Below are 12,245 nucleotides of genomic sequence, written 5' to 3'. Positions count from 1 at the left end.
CCAACTTAGGAAAAGTGGGTAACAGATGTTTAGAGTGTAGTAGGGATAAGTTATGGATTGGAACCATGTCTATAGGATGCTAAAATATCAAACCGTATATGGTCTATGGTGTTGTGAGTGGTTCTCATCATTACAATCAACCCGCGAGTTAGAAATATTGCTGCCTGGGTCCCATCAATTAAGTCCATATCTCCAAAGCCTGGGCCCTGTTGTTGGTTTATAAAGGCTCCCAGGTGATTCTCAAGTGCAATTATTGCTGAGATGTACTGTTTTCCTGAGACCTGCCGTGGTTGTCACATTTGGGTGGTGATGTGATAGAAAGATGCCAACAGCTACAACTAGAAAATATGTTTTTTCTTTAATGGCAATTGATTCGAAAACATCCAGAGACTATTACATAAAGCAGAAGATAATGTGGCGTGTTGCCAGAGGTATGACTTTCCAGGCCCCCAAAGTTCCCGGTAGTGATGGACAGCTGGGGTTGATGACGCCCATGTGGAGTGAGTGTCTCTGGGCGCAGAGAGCATCACTGTTCCGTGAGTTCTGTGTTCCTGCTTTCCCATGCCTATGCCCCTCCCCCTCTGTTCTGGGGGGGCCTGGCTACCTGTTTGCTGCAGGTGCAACCTTCCCTCCTCCAACACATTCCTGGGTATGTGCTGCAAGGTTAGACGGAGGAACCATTGAGGGCCTCCCTCGCCAGTCCCGCCAGGATCCCCAGACATCTGAGGGCCATGCTTGCAATGGCTGGTTGGCAGTCTATCTAGCTTCTCTTTTAAAGATGAGAATGATTTTTCTAGAGTTTTTTGGTGGCATAACTTTTTAGGTAAATTATTTATATAGTTAATTAGCTCATTTTTCTTTGTTTTTCAAAAATGAGAGACAATGAGGAAGTTCACTGTTGCTTAAAACATTTTTATTTGGGCTTCCCTGGTGGCGCAGTGGTTGAGAGTCCGCCTGCCGATGCAGGGGATGTGGGTTCGTGCCCCGGTCCGGGAAGATCCCACATTCCGCGGAGTGGCTGGGCCCGTGAGCCATGGCCGCTGAGCCTGCGCGTCTGGAGCCTGTGCTCCGCAACGGGAGAGGCCACGGCAGTGAGAGGCCACGGCAGTGAGAGGCCCGCATACCGCAAAAAAAAAAAAAAAAAATTTTTATTTAAGTCTAGTCCCTGCTTAGCTTAGCATTCTTTCATAGGCAATTCTTTCATTTTTCTAGGAAGGGGAGTGGCTGTAAAAGATTACATCACGCATCTATTTTGTGGTGTTCTCCCTTTCCGGAAAACAACATATTGAAACCTTTTGAAAGTTTTTGTTCTATTCCATTTTTCTTTCACTCCTGACATTTCTTTTTACCTTATACTTAGTAGTCAAATAAAGGTGAGATTCTCACACAAGTTTTTACAAAAGAAAAATGACATATTCAAACTTTTACCAATCACTGCACATGCCATTTGAAATTTTACTTTCCTAATATTTCTTCCACTTTTTTCTCCCAAGCAAATGATTCCTCATGTTTGCACACCACCAAAACCTTTGTGACCTTGGTCTATGTGCTTAACGTGGAAATATTCATGGCAAATGAGGATGGGATATGTAATTAAATCCCCGGGGTATGAGCAAGTAGTAAGCATTTAACAAATTTTTATTGAATAAGTGAATGGATCTACCATTTAAATTTTTCTTTTTCACTCAAAATGACTTCATAAATACTTTTCCAGGATGTACATAGCTCATGTATTTCAAATTTCAAATTATTTTATTTTATCACAATATATCATTCTTAGGTTACTTACAGTTGGAAAACAGCCATTTCCACATTACTGAAGGCATATTAAAAACATCTTTACACATACAATTTTTTTCCCTTTCCGTTGCATCTAGAGGGTACCAATTCTAAAGTTGGAATTACTGGGTCCCAGCCTGTGATCAACATCCTGACTCTTATTGAAGATTGCACGGTTGTTTCCCAAGTTTATTGCACTCTTTTTTAAAAAAATATTTATTTATTTATTGCTGCATTGGGTCTTCGTTGCTGCACACGGGCTTTAGTAGTTGTGGTGCGTGGGCTCTAGAGCACAGGCTCAGTAGTTGTGGCGCACGGGCTTAGTTGCTCCGCGGCATGTGGGATCTTCCGCGACCAGGGCTTGAACCCATGTCCCCTGCATTGGCAGGCAGATTCCTAACCACTGTGCCACCAGGGAAGTCCCTATTGCACTCTTTACAGGAATTTATAGGACTCCTAGCAACTTCTGCCAACATTATATTTATTATTTTAATTTGCGTCTCCCAGCTCAGTAAGTGTGAGATGGTACTTTATTTAAATGTGTGTTGCCTTCGTTGTCTGCGAAGCTGAATATCATTTCAAAGTGTGTTATTTTAGTGCCTCTGGGTGTGAGCTGCATTTTACTCTTGTTAAGCTGAGATTAGATATTATCTTAAAGGATTTAAGTAGGTATTTCTAAGAGGCTTACATTCATAATATGGAGAAATTTATTGGATCATTGCATCTGTTTTTATTTTCATCTTAGTTCTCATTTTCATGTCCTACAGAATTATTTTATTTCATTAAGTTAGAGCCATTAATAGATTATAAGTGTCAAACAGGGGCTTCCCTGGTGGCGCAGTGGTTGGGAGTCTGCCTGCCAATGTGGGGGACACGGTTTGGAGCCCTGGTCCCAGAAGATCCCACATGCCACGGAACAGCTAGGCCCTTGTGCCACAGCTGCTGGGCCTATGCTGTGGAGCTCCGGAGCCACAAATACTGAAGCCCGCGCGCCTAGAGCCCGGGCTCTGCAACAAGAGAAGCCACCACAATGAGAAGCCCACACACTGCAACGAAGAGTAGCCCCCCGCTCGCCACAACTAGAGAAAACCCGCGTGCAGCAACAAAGACCCAAGCTGTGTCACGTTGTCAGGCTTCATGGACCCACCGAATAACCAAGCTGCCAAATAATTATCTTCGGAAATCATTTAAATGACCACGAGGAAAGCCTGTTTATCATAAACAGTACCCCACACAGAAAAACACAATGCAATACAGTTCGTTGATATTTTAAGAATATTTAGACTACTGATTCATAACATATGATCCTTGAATCTTTCAGCTTCTCTGTCTGATGTGGCTTGGTCAAATAAATGACTTTAAAAAAAATGCCATATGCCAAAATACAGAATTTTGCTCTAACTGAATGATTGAAGTAGGGAACACCTTTTAGTTATCTATTAGCTTGATTCATGGATTTATCAATCAAGACCATCCCAGGAAGCAGGAGGCACACTCAACTGTGAATTTTGGAGAAGGTAACACAGGGAATTTTACAGAAGCCAACAAGGGGTATGGAGGCATCAGGACCAGAAGAGTAGCCAGTAGTTACCACCCCTGGCTGAAATGGTGAGGGGAAGAAGCTGTTCACAGAGCCCTCCATGAGCTGAAGGGTAGGAGAGAAGCCGTCCAACAAGAATGGTCCTTGGAGACGGATGCTGCCCCTGGGGGGCACATGGCACCAAAGCAGGGAGGAAGCCGGGGTTAAGTACCCCAGCCTCGCTCTCCTCTGCTTGAGTCCTGACACCATCTCCCATCCTCCCAATGTCAAAGCCAACCCAAGCAGAGGGTCCAGCAGCCTGAGTGATGCAGGTCCTAGGAGTGGACCCTCCCCCAACCCCCAACCCCCAACTCCCTGGTACCAAGCAAAGCAAAGTAGAAAATGGATCTGGGTCCCTAGAATAAGTAGCATGATAGAATTTTGAGGTTCCCTTTGAGGAAATTTATTGGTAAACATGTTTAGAAGACAGTACGCAATAGAATCATGTATCTTTTAAATAGCTCTGTACTTGCATTACTTGTTTCAAAGATACATATTTAAGATCTTTCTATATTATTTGAGTAGCAGGACAAGTAGAGAGATGATCATTTATTGGCAACGGCATCTACTTCTTGTAACTTACAACTGCAGAAGCCAATTAAGTGAACTTACCAGAACTCAAAAAAGAGCAAAAACTGAAATGCAGACTGCAACTAGCATGTTTATGTATTTTCCCCTTTCTTTTAAATTTCAGTTTGCACGTTGTCTTTCTTGAAAAGTTTCACACAATTCCTAAAGGAATAAAAGGGTCCTTCTATTAATCTGGGGGGATTACACCCTCCCCTACACAAGGCAGCCATTGACTATACAGTAAGAGTCACACATACCACGGTCCAATTTTCTGAGTCATCCTCTCATGCTGGACTTAGCATTATATTCACTTTTTAAATTCAAGTCAGCCTTCTCTTTGAAGCTCTTTGCCTTCGGTTTTAATTTGCTACAGATTTTCACTTTGAAGGAGATGAAATACTTTGATACTTTGGGGTGTCTTGCCATTGGTGGTTGGGAGTTATTTTTGTATATTTATTGATTAGAGTGCTGAAATTCTCCCTTTTCTGATGGGAAGAAGCGTAAAATATTACTCAGGGAAGGTAACTAACATTTACTGAACACCTATTACGTTCCACAATCTTTTCATCTCTCTCTTTGTTCTGTATCCTTCATTTTATTTCACAAAGAAGCTTAGAATAATTTTGTTAACAGGTCACGATCTTTACCATGGCTCTATGCTGTAAGCGTGATTAATTTCACTTTACAGATGAGTAAAAAAGATCGAGAGAACTCAAGTGACATTGTAAAACTATGAAATGAAGCAAATATCTAAGTTAAACCTTGCTGTCTCTCCAATAAAAATGAGATGATCTGCTAATGTTAAACTAACTCAGTACCAGGACGACGACAAAATATGCCTCACCCCACGCATCAAAGTCTTTCTGGTCACACCTGTTTTAATGGGATGACATTCTACTGCAACAGATTCATTCAAGGAATTTGGGATCTGCCACAGACAGGCCTTAGCTGATCCATAGTGATTGCATCTAGGAAATAAAGACCCCAGCTTTTCACCAGTTTATACCATACCCTCATTTCCAGTGGTTTATGGATAGAGACCTATAGACAAGGCATGGTCCAGGTCAGAAACACATTATATAAGCATGTAAGAATTATTTTCTAGGACCATGTCCCTTAAAATGGTTAATCTGAAATTTTCAGAGGCGTTTATCCTCTAAAAACATACCATGTCTCCTCAATTCTCAGATGCTCTGTGGTTAGCCCATTGATTTAATAACAGCTCGGGGGGAAGAAAACACTATCACGTTATATATACGAATTAGTTTCACATCCCAATTTCAGCGATATTGAAATGTTCAGAGAAAAGCACGTGGTAGAAATGAGGAAATAAAGAGTTCTTGTGACATCATTCTCTGGAAGTAAACTTTGTTCCTTGTGGTCAGCTGTATCCAGATGAATTCTGAAAAAAAAAAAAGAGGAAGAAAATGTCCTCTTGATTTTGAATTTGTTCTGGATGACCCACTTAGACCGTGATTCTAATGGGTAAATGGGTCATGCCTGGGGCACCGGGCTCTCCTGGGCTGGCTCCCGAGATTTGGATTAAAATCAAGGCTCAGCCACAATGCCTGTGAACTTGCCCAGGCTTCATGAATACAGCAGGCAGATGAAGGCCTAGCTTGTAAGGCTGATGGACATTTAGAAGAGCTCACCTGGGTGGGGTACCCTGCCAGGTGGTCACGACTGTTGCTGTACATTTTCTATGATGGTTTTATGACCTGTTGGTCTCAGCCACCCTGCCTGGGAGTCAACAGTAACTAAAAGAGTCAGAAAACATTATTTCCCTGACTCAACTCTTTGCCTGAATCTCAGGAATTCCAGAACCCTGTCCAGATTCTTCTTTCTAGTCACCATCATTCTTCCGGAGTATGTAAGGTACATCTCATGGGCTTGGGGTCCTTAGTTACCTTGTGGCATCTGCCACCTTCCCCTCTGCTGCTCTGGGTCCCTGCCATGACGTCAGCAGTGGCTCTCAATTCCTGGCAGAGGCCAGCGACTTCTCTGGGGACCCTTCGCTGGCCTTGCTGAAACTCCAGCATCAGTGCTGTCAAATTTCACGTCCCTCAGGGATCCCCGGGGGACTGCTTTTAGTTGGCATTCACACTTTCATGACAGCTCCTGTAATTCCAGGGGGACACTTAAGTTTTTATGAGAGGTTAAAACAAGTGAAAATCATCACTTCCAGCTCAGTCACAAACTACTTGTATACAATCAATAAGTCACTTAACTATCTGGGTCTCAGTTCTTCCTTCCTAAAATGAGGGCTGGAAGAGCTTATTTCTTTGGTCCTTTCCAGCACTAACATTCTCTGAGTTAAAACCATTTTGGCTGGTGTAAGAAAATACGAAGTCACATTTGTCATATTTAGAAAACAGTTTTAGAATCTCCTTAAACGTATGCTGTTTAGCATTTTAAAAGTAAGCATCTGTTTGATGTTGGGGGAAATCAAATTGTAGGCTGCAGATGTGATCCTGTTGTCTGTGGAAACATCTATTTAAAGCCTAGATCTCTAACCAGACTGGAGGCGGCTGCCCAGGTTTCTGTGTTCCTTTACCTGTTTTCTGGTCTTTGTGGGATGAAGATTTGGGGAAGTTGTTCCGGCTCAGGTGTCTTCTTTTCTCCTGTGTTTAGCACTTTTTCTAGCCTGGGATCATTTTACAGCCTCCCACTGCACTTACTCTCTGATGTAAGAGCAAAACACAGTGGCTGCAGACACCCGTGGCCTCGGGATTCGATTTGAGAGCAAACCCTGATGGTCTTTGGATTTGAAATCACTGCGGGGGGGGCTTTCTACTGAGATGCCATGAAGGAAAATGTTCTAGTTTGATGTAAAAACTCAACATTCCAAATCTTTATTCTCTTTTGCTTTTCCTTTTCTGCCTTTTCTATGAAAGGTGTAGGTTGTTAAAAAAAACAAAATTCAGTGGAGTCCATTTGAAGATCTAATTGGCTTTATTCAATGATTCATGAATCAGGAGGCATCCCATCTGGCAAAGAGAAAAAATGTTCCGAGGAGCTGAACAAAATGGGAGATCTTTAAAAGTAGAAGGGGGCAGGGCCGAGGAAAGAGCAGATTCCCTCACTTCCTTTGGGGGATGGAGGGTGGGACCGTAATCAGTGGATTACCTACTACTGCTGACCAGGCAAGTCCAGATTGACTGGTTTAAGTTTACAGTCCTGGGAGAAGTTGAAACTGCAGTTAGGTTGGGAATGAAGTCTCGGTTTGCTTATGTGAGGCTTAGTACAGGGGACTGCATTTTGGGCCTGTTGTCTCTTTTTTTTAACAAAGTGAAACTACAACATCTAAGTTTTTTAGAAGGTTAAATTTCTGTGTTTTGAAGATCTGGGTGACGTTTGACGGAATGTCACGGAGCTAAATCATGAAGAGGTGTGTGTATGTGTGTGTGTGTGCACGCATGTGTGTGTAAATGGGTGAAAGTGGGTCCCATGCACTTTTTCCCCTAGTAGTAAATATATCTGGTTCTCACCTATCTTAAAGATTCAAAGTTTGTAGAGGTTTTTTGTTGTTGTTTTTGGCTTTTTTTTGTTTTTTGGTGTTTGTTTGTTCTGTGTGTGTGTTTCTGCATCCCACTTCCAACTCTCATACCCATCTTACTTATTTACATCAACAGAAAGTACTGAAAATTGTAACCTGTTTACTCTTTCATTATTCTCTGGAACGCCTAGCTCTTAAAATCCAATTTGAGAGAATATTCTTATAACTGAACTTAAACTCAAGGGAGAACTTCATATTTAGACGCTGTAAGGGGAAATGCCCCAACCTAAAAGCCTCCAAAAATAGGATCTCAGAAACCAAATTTAGGAAGGCTAGACCCTCTATAAGTGATGATAATAGTGAGTCTTATTTTTATAATAATAATTGATACTATTCATTACGTGCTGGTTACATTCCAGACTCCATCTGCTATATATCAGTAACAATAAAGCGAAATGTTTTTTTGTTTGCTTGCGTCATACCAAAAAGGCTTAATGGATTGTTTTCAATTTAAAGAGATCTGATTACAAATAGTGACAGATACGCTTGCACTCAGTCGCTCTGTGAGGCCACTGGCAAGTGTGGGCCTGACCCTCTGAAGAAGCAGAAAGTGAGGTACGACCAGAGGCTCCAAGGCTCGAGGATGTGGAGGACAGGCATGCTTGGGAGGCATATGTGAAAATGCAAACAAGGATTATAACCAGGAGCCCCAGGAGGAAAGTCATGGGCCAGGTGCTCCAAAGGAATCGTGTTCAATGTAAGCCAAGTTGCTTCTCATTTGGACAACTCAATGACATATACTGGAGGAGGGAAGGAACACAGTAGTTTTTGATAATAATTAATGAGTCTTGAGCAGTGCTGGAAAAGCTCGGCAACATTTTGTGTGTTTGTGTCTGTACGTATGAGTGCATGAGTGTGTGCCTGTACATGTATGTGTCTATACATGTGTATATGGTATGTGTCTACACATATGTCTAAGCATATACATATGAGTATTATCTGTTCATGAGTATGTATCTGTTGTTGAGTTTATATACATATGTGCCTATACGTGTATATATGTATGTCTGAATACAAATTGTGCATGTGTGTTTATGCACATGTATGTATGTATGTACGTACGTATGAGTGTGTATCTATACATATAGTGTCCATACACGTGTGTACGAGTGTGTCTGCACGTGTGTATCTAGGCATTTCTATGGCTGTGTGTCTATTCATGTATGGATATTTGTATCTGTATTATGTATGTATCTGTGCATATATATATATATGTGTATCTTTGCCATTAAGAGCTTGGGCAATAGAACAGGACAGAACTGGGTTTAAGACTCTTCCATCATAATTGTGCGACCTTGGAGAAATTTCTTGACCTCTTTTCCTTTCAATCACTTTATCTTTAAATTGGACATAATAATCATTCATGCCTCATAGGTTGTAGTGAGGGGCATATCGAAAGATGTTGGTAATGCTCTGGCTTATAAGCAGCTAAAAGCATTAGTCATCACGATCGTCACCTTCATCGCCATCTCTAGTCCTCGTGTCCTGAGGACGCTGAGGCTGTGAGAGTGAGATACCCCCTTCCAGTGACGCAGGCGGTACATTGTAGGTCCAGGATGCTAGCCTCGGTTGGTCTGTGTATTGCCCAGAAGTATCTGTTAGATTGTGACATCTTTGCTGCCTTTCTACACGATCTGGAAAAAACAAGTTGATGGCTCTGGTTATGAGCTGTAGGCAAGGTTGCTCCATCACCATGGGTGAATGGGAGTCCCTTGCACTGTTTGTACGTCTCTAGTTGAGAACAGGGCAATGGTCCCTCTCCTGGGCAGTGTGGGCTTTGGAGTCCACCAGACCTGAATTTGAGTCCTTAATGTAGCACTGTATGACCTGGGCCCAACTTTTGTTTATTTGTTGCTTTTTTCTTGCTTCTTTGGGTGTTTTTAGAACCTCAGATGTACAAATTGGACTTCTAGTAATCCTTGGTTAATGATACACTCTCATCTGTGTTCCCTCTTTATTTATTTGGTTATTTTTTAAATGCAATGAGACCACGTTCCTGAACAAAAGCTAGGATTTGACAGTAACCCAGTAAACCATCTAACCATTGGGCTGTTCCCTCATGTCATCCCAGCTCCGCCTGCATTGACCTCATCCTGAATCTCACGTTTATTACTCCTTTATTTTCCTGTACATGCAATCTTATTGCATTCATAAGTATTCTGAAAAAGACACTTTTAATCATGATTTTTTTTACTTTCTGAAGAGGACATAATGTTGCATGTAATCCTTTGAGATTAGCCTTTTATTGGGGAGATTCAGCTCCATTCTGATATGCTGTACTACATTTACTTTGTTCTATTGTTTAATATTCAAATGTATAAGACATTCCATAGTTTATTTATACACTCACATGTTGATGGGGCATTTGTGTATCTTCAGGATTTTACTGTTGTGGAGAGAGCTGTTTTGACATTGTTGAACATAACTCTTCATGCACATGTCCAAGAATTTCTCTTGGACAGGAGTGGAATTGCTGGATCATAGGGTGGATGAATGTTTAACTTCAGGATATATTACCAAATTGTTTTTCAAAGTTGGTTGCCCCGATTGTCACTCTCCTTGGAATATGGATCCACAGTCCTTTAACACTTGGAATTGTTAGACTTCTTCATTTTTGCTAATTGAATGGGTATAAAATGGTTATCTCATTGGGGTTTTAATTTACGTTTCTCTGACAATTAATGATGCTGAATACTTCTTCTCATGCTATTGGCCGTATGTCTTTGTTCTGCCATGAAATGTCTCTTCATATATTTTGATCACTTTTCTCTTGGGTTGTCATTTTCTTACCGGTCTGTAGGAGATGTTGGGCAAGTTACTTAATCGTTTTTGAGATAATTTCTGCATCTGCAAAGATGAGGATGGGACTTCCCTGGTGGTGCAGTGGTTGGGAGTCTGCCTGCCAAGGCAGGGGACATAGGTTCGAGCCCTGCTCCGGGAAGATCCCACATGCCACGGAGCAACTAAGCTTGTGCACCACAGCTACTGAGCCCGAGCTCTAGAGCCCACAAGCCACAACTACTGAGCCTGCATGCCACAACTACTGAAGTCCACGTGCCTAGAGCCTGTGCTGCGCAACAAGAGAAGCCACCGCAATGAGAAGCCCACACGCCGCAACGAAGAGTAGCCCCCACTCGCCGCAACTAGAGAAAGCCCGCGCGCAGCAATGAAGACCCAACACAGCCAAAAATAAACAGATTTATTTTTTTAAAAAATGGGGATGATAATTCGGTGTTCAGAAGGTTGATTTTCGGATTCATGTTTACATATGGTACCGTAAATACTGACATAGAGCACAACAGATGATCAAAAAAGAAAGTTAGTTCTTGCTCTCTGCTTTAGTGAGCAAAAACTAACTTTGGACCCTCCATTTGGTAGACTGGCTTTGTTGGAATTTGCCCCATTTGCTTAGTTGGAGAATCTCTGCTTATTGGCCTGGGCAGTGTAGTCCTCCTAATATTTTTATACTTTAGGGAATAAAGCAGTTCAATGAACTCAAACTCCCTTGGAAGAAATACAGGGAAAGAAAGTGGAAGGGCAGAACTTCAGTGGAGTCCTTGGAAAAATGAAGGAGAAAAAACATCAGTGTCACTATTCCATTTTGCTCTCAATAGCCCTGTCTGTAGATGTTTGAAGTGTGTATTCACATGGCAATGGGGGAAACTAAGGAGTTTTTAAATGCTCATCTACACAGTTAAACTGAAAATTCGATACTAAGCAAAAGATTCTGCGGTGCTGCTTGGGAGCCGGAGGTCATAGGAAGCCCTATGTGACTTGAGGTGTTCTGTTTGCTGCTGCTGAAGCTCCTTCCACAGCACTTTTCCGAGTGCTGCAGTCATGCAGAGAAGCTACCGAGGGAACCAGCAAGACCATTAGGAGACAGATCTGAAAGACACTGTAAGATATTGTGCAGTGACTTCTGCCTGCTCCTGGCTTGTTTTTCAAGCGCTGAATTCAAGGAGAGTAGCTGGATGTGGTAGGAAAACAATTGCTTTACCGTGGTTCTGTTTGTGTATCATTGAGTCTATTCTTGGAGGAATAGAAGCCAGGATGCCAGCGCTCCGGTCACTTTGAAATCGCTGCACTGCAGTATGCCGTCCTTCATCTGCCTCTATCTGTGCTCAAAGTCCCTCTTAGGATTTGGAGGTAACGTTTTCGTCTTCCTAACATGAATAGTACTTATGAGAGATGACCGTTTTTAGGGATTTACTCTTAATTGGATAAATATTTAAGCAAGTCCACATGTAAATTCAACCAGGGAAATGTGGAAATTCTTCTTTAGTGCCCGATGCCTCTGAAAATGTTGGTTCATTCATGACTTTGCTATGTTGATTGTTCTCTAGTTTTCCTCTGGTTTAAAAGCTTTGCTTTTCAGTTTTTAGTAGGAAAATCTGGAAATCGGAACAGACGAGGTTTAGCCACAATGTCATCTCACCTTTCCCTTTGTCCTTCTTAGTCTCCGCCAGTCTGATTCATCAGAAACTCTTTGCTCTAAGGATACATCTTAGAGAGTTTGGAAACAGCTTTTAGTTGTGATGGCAACTTCAGCTGAAGAAATGGTTAAGAGAAAAGTTTGAATGCTCTCCAAAGACAAGAATGCCACGGGCTTATGCCCAGGTTTCGCGGTTCCCAAGTTGTAATTCACTTTCCTTTGTGCCAAGAATTACACAGACGAAGAGTCAAATATAACTTAACTTATTTCGTAAGTAATTGTAAAAAACAACTTCATTAAAACATGGATGATACATATACCTCAAAGGG

General features: G+C 41.9%; 1 protein-coding gene across 2 annotated transcripts in view; it reads left to right on the top strand.

The window, feature by feature from the left end:
• The window catches only part of EPB41L3 (erythrocyte membrane protein band 4.1 like 3), a 210,225-nt gene that overhangs the window by 33,500 nt on the left and 164,480 nt on the right, over window positions 1-12,245 (top strand). Inside the window, exon 1 of one of the 2 annotated variants that reach the window (XM_060311041.1) lies at window positions 11,607-11,630. The exons of the other annotated variant lie outside the window; for it this stretch is intronic. The gene's annotated coding sequence lies outside the window, so the exon portion shown is untranslated. Of the gene's footprint in view, window positions 1-11,606; window positions 11,631-12,245 lie in introns of those variants that run through there. 2 annotated transcript variants of the gene reach the window in all.

Source organism: Globicephala melas, chromosome 13 (assembly GCF_963455315.2).
Source record: "Globicephala melas chromosome 13, mGloMel1.2, whole genome shotgun sequence".
In the NCBI taxonomy this organism is placed as follows: Eukaryota; Metazoa; Chordata; class Mammalia; order Artiodactyla; family Delphinidae; genus Globicephala; species Globicephala melas.
Note: the sequence above shows the minus strand (reverse complement) of the source record. Positions and strands in the feature narration are given on the sequence as shown.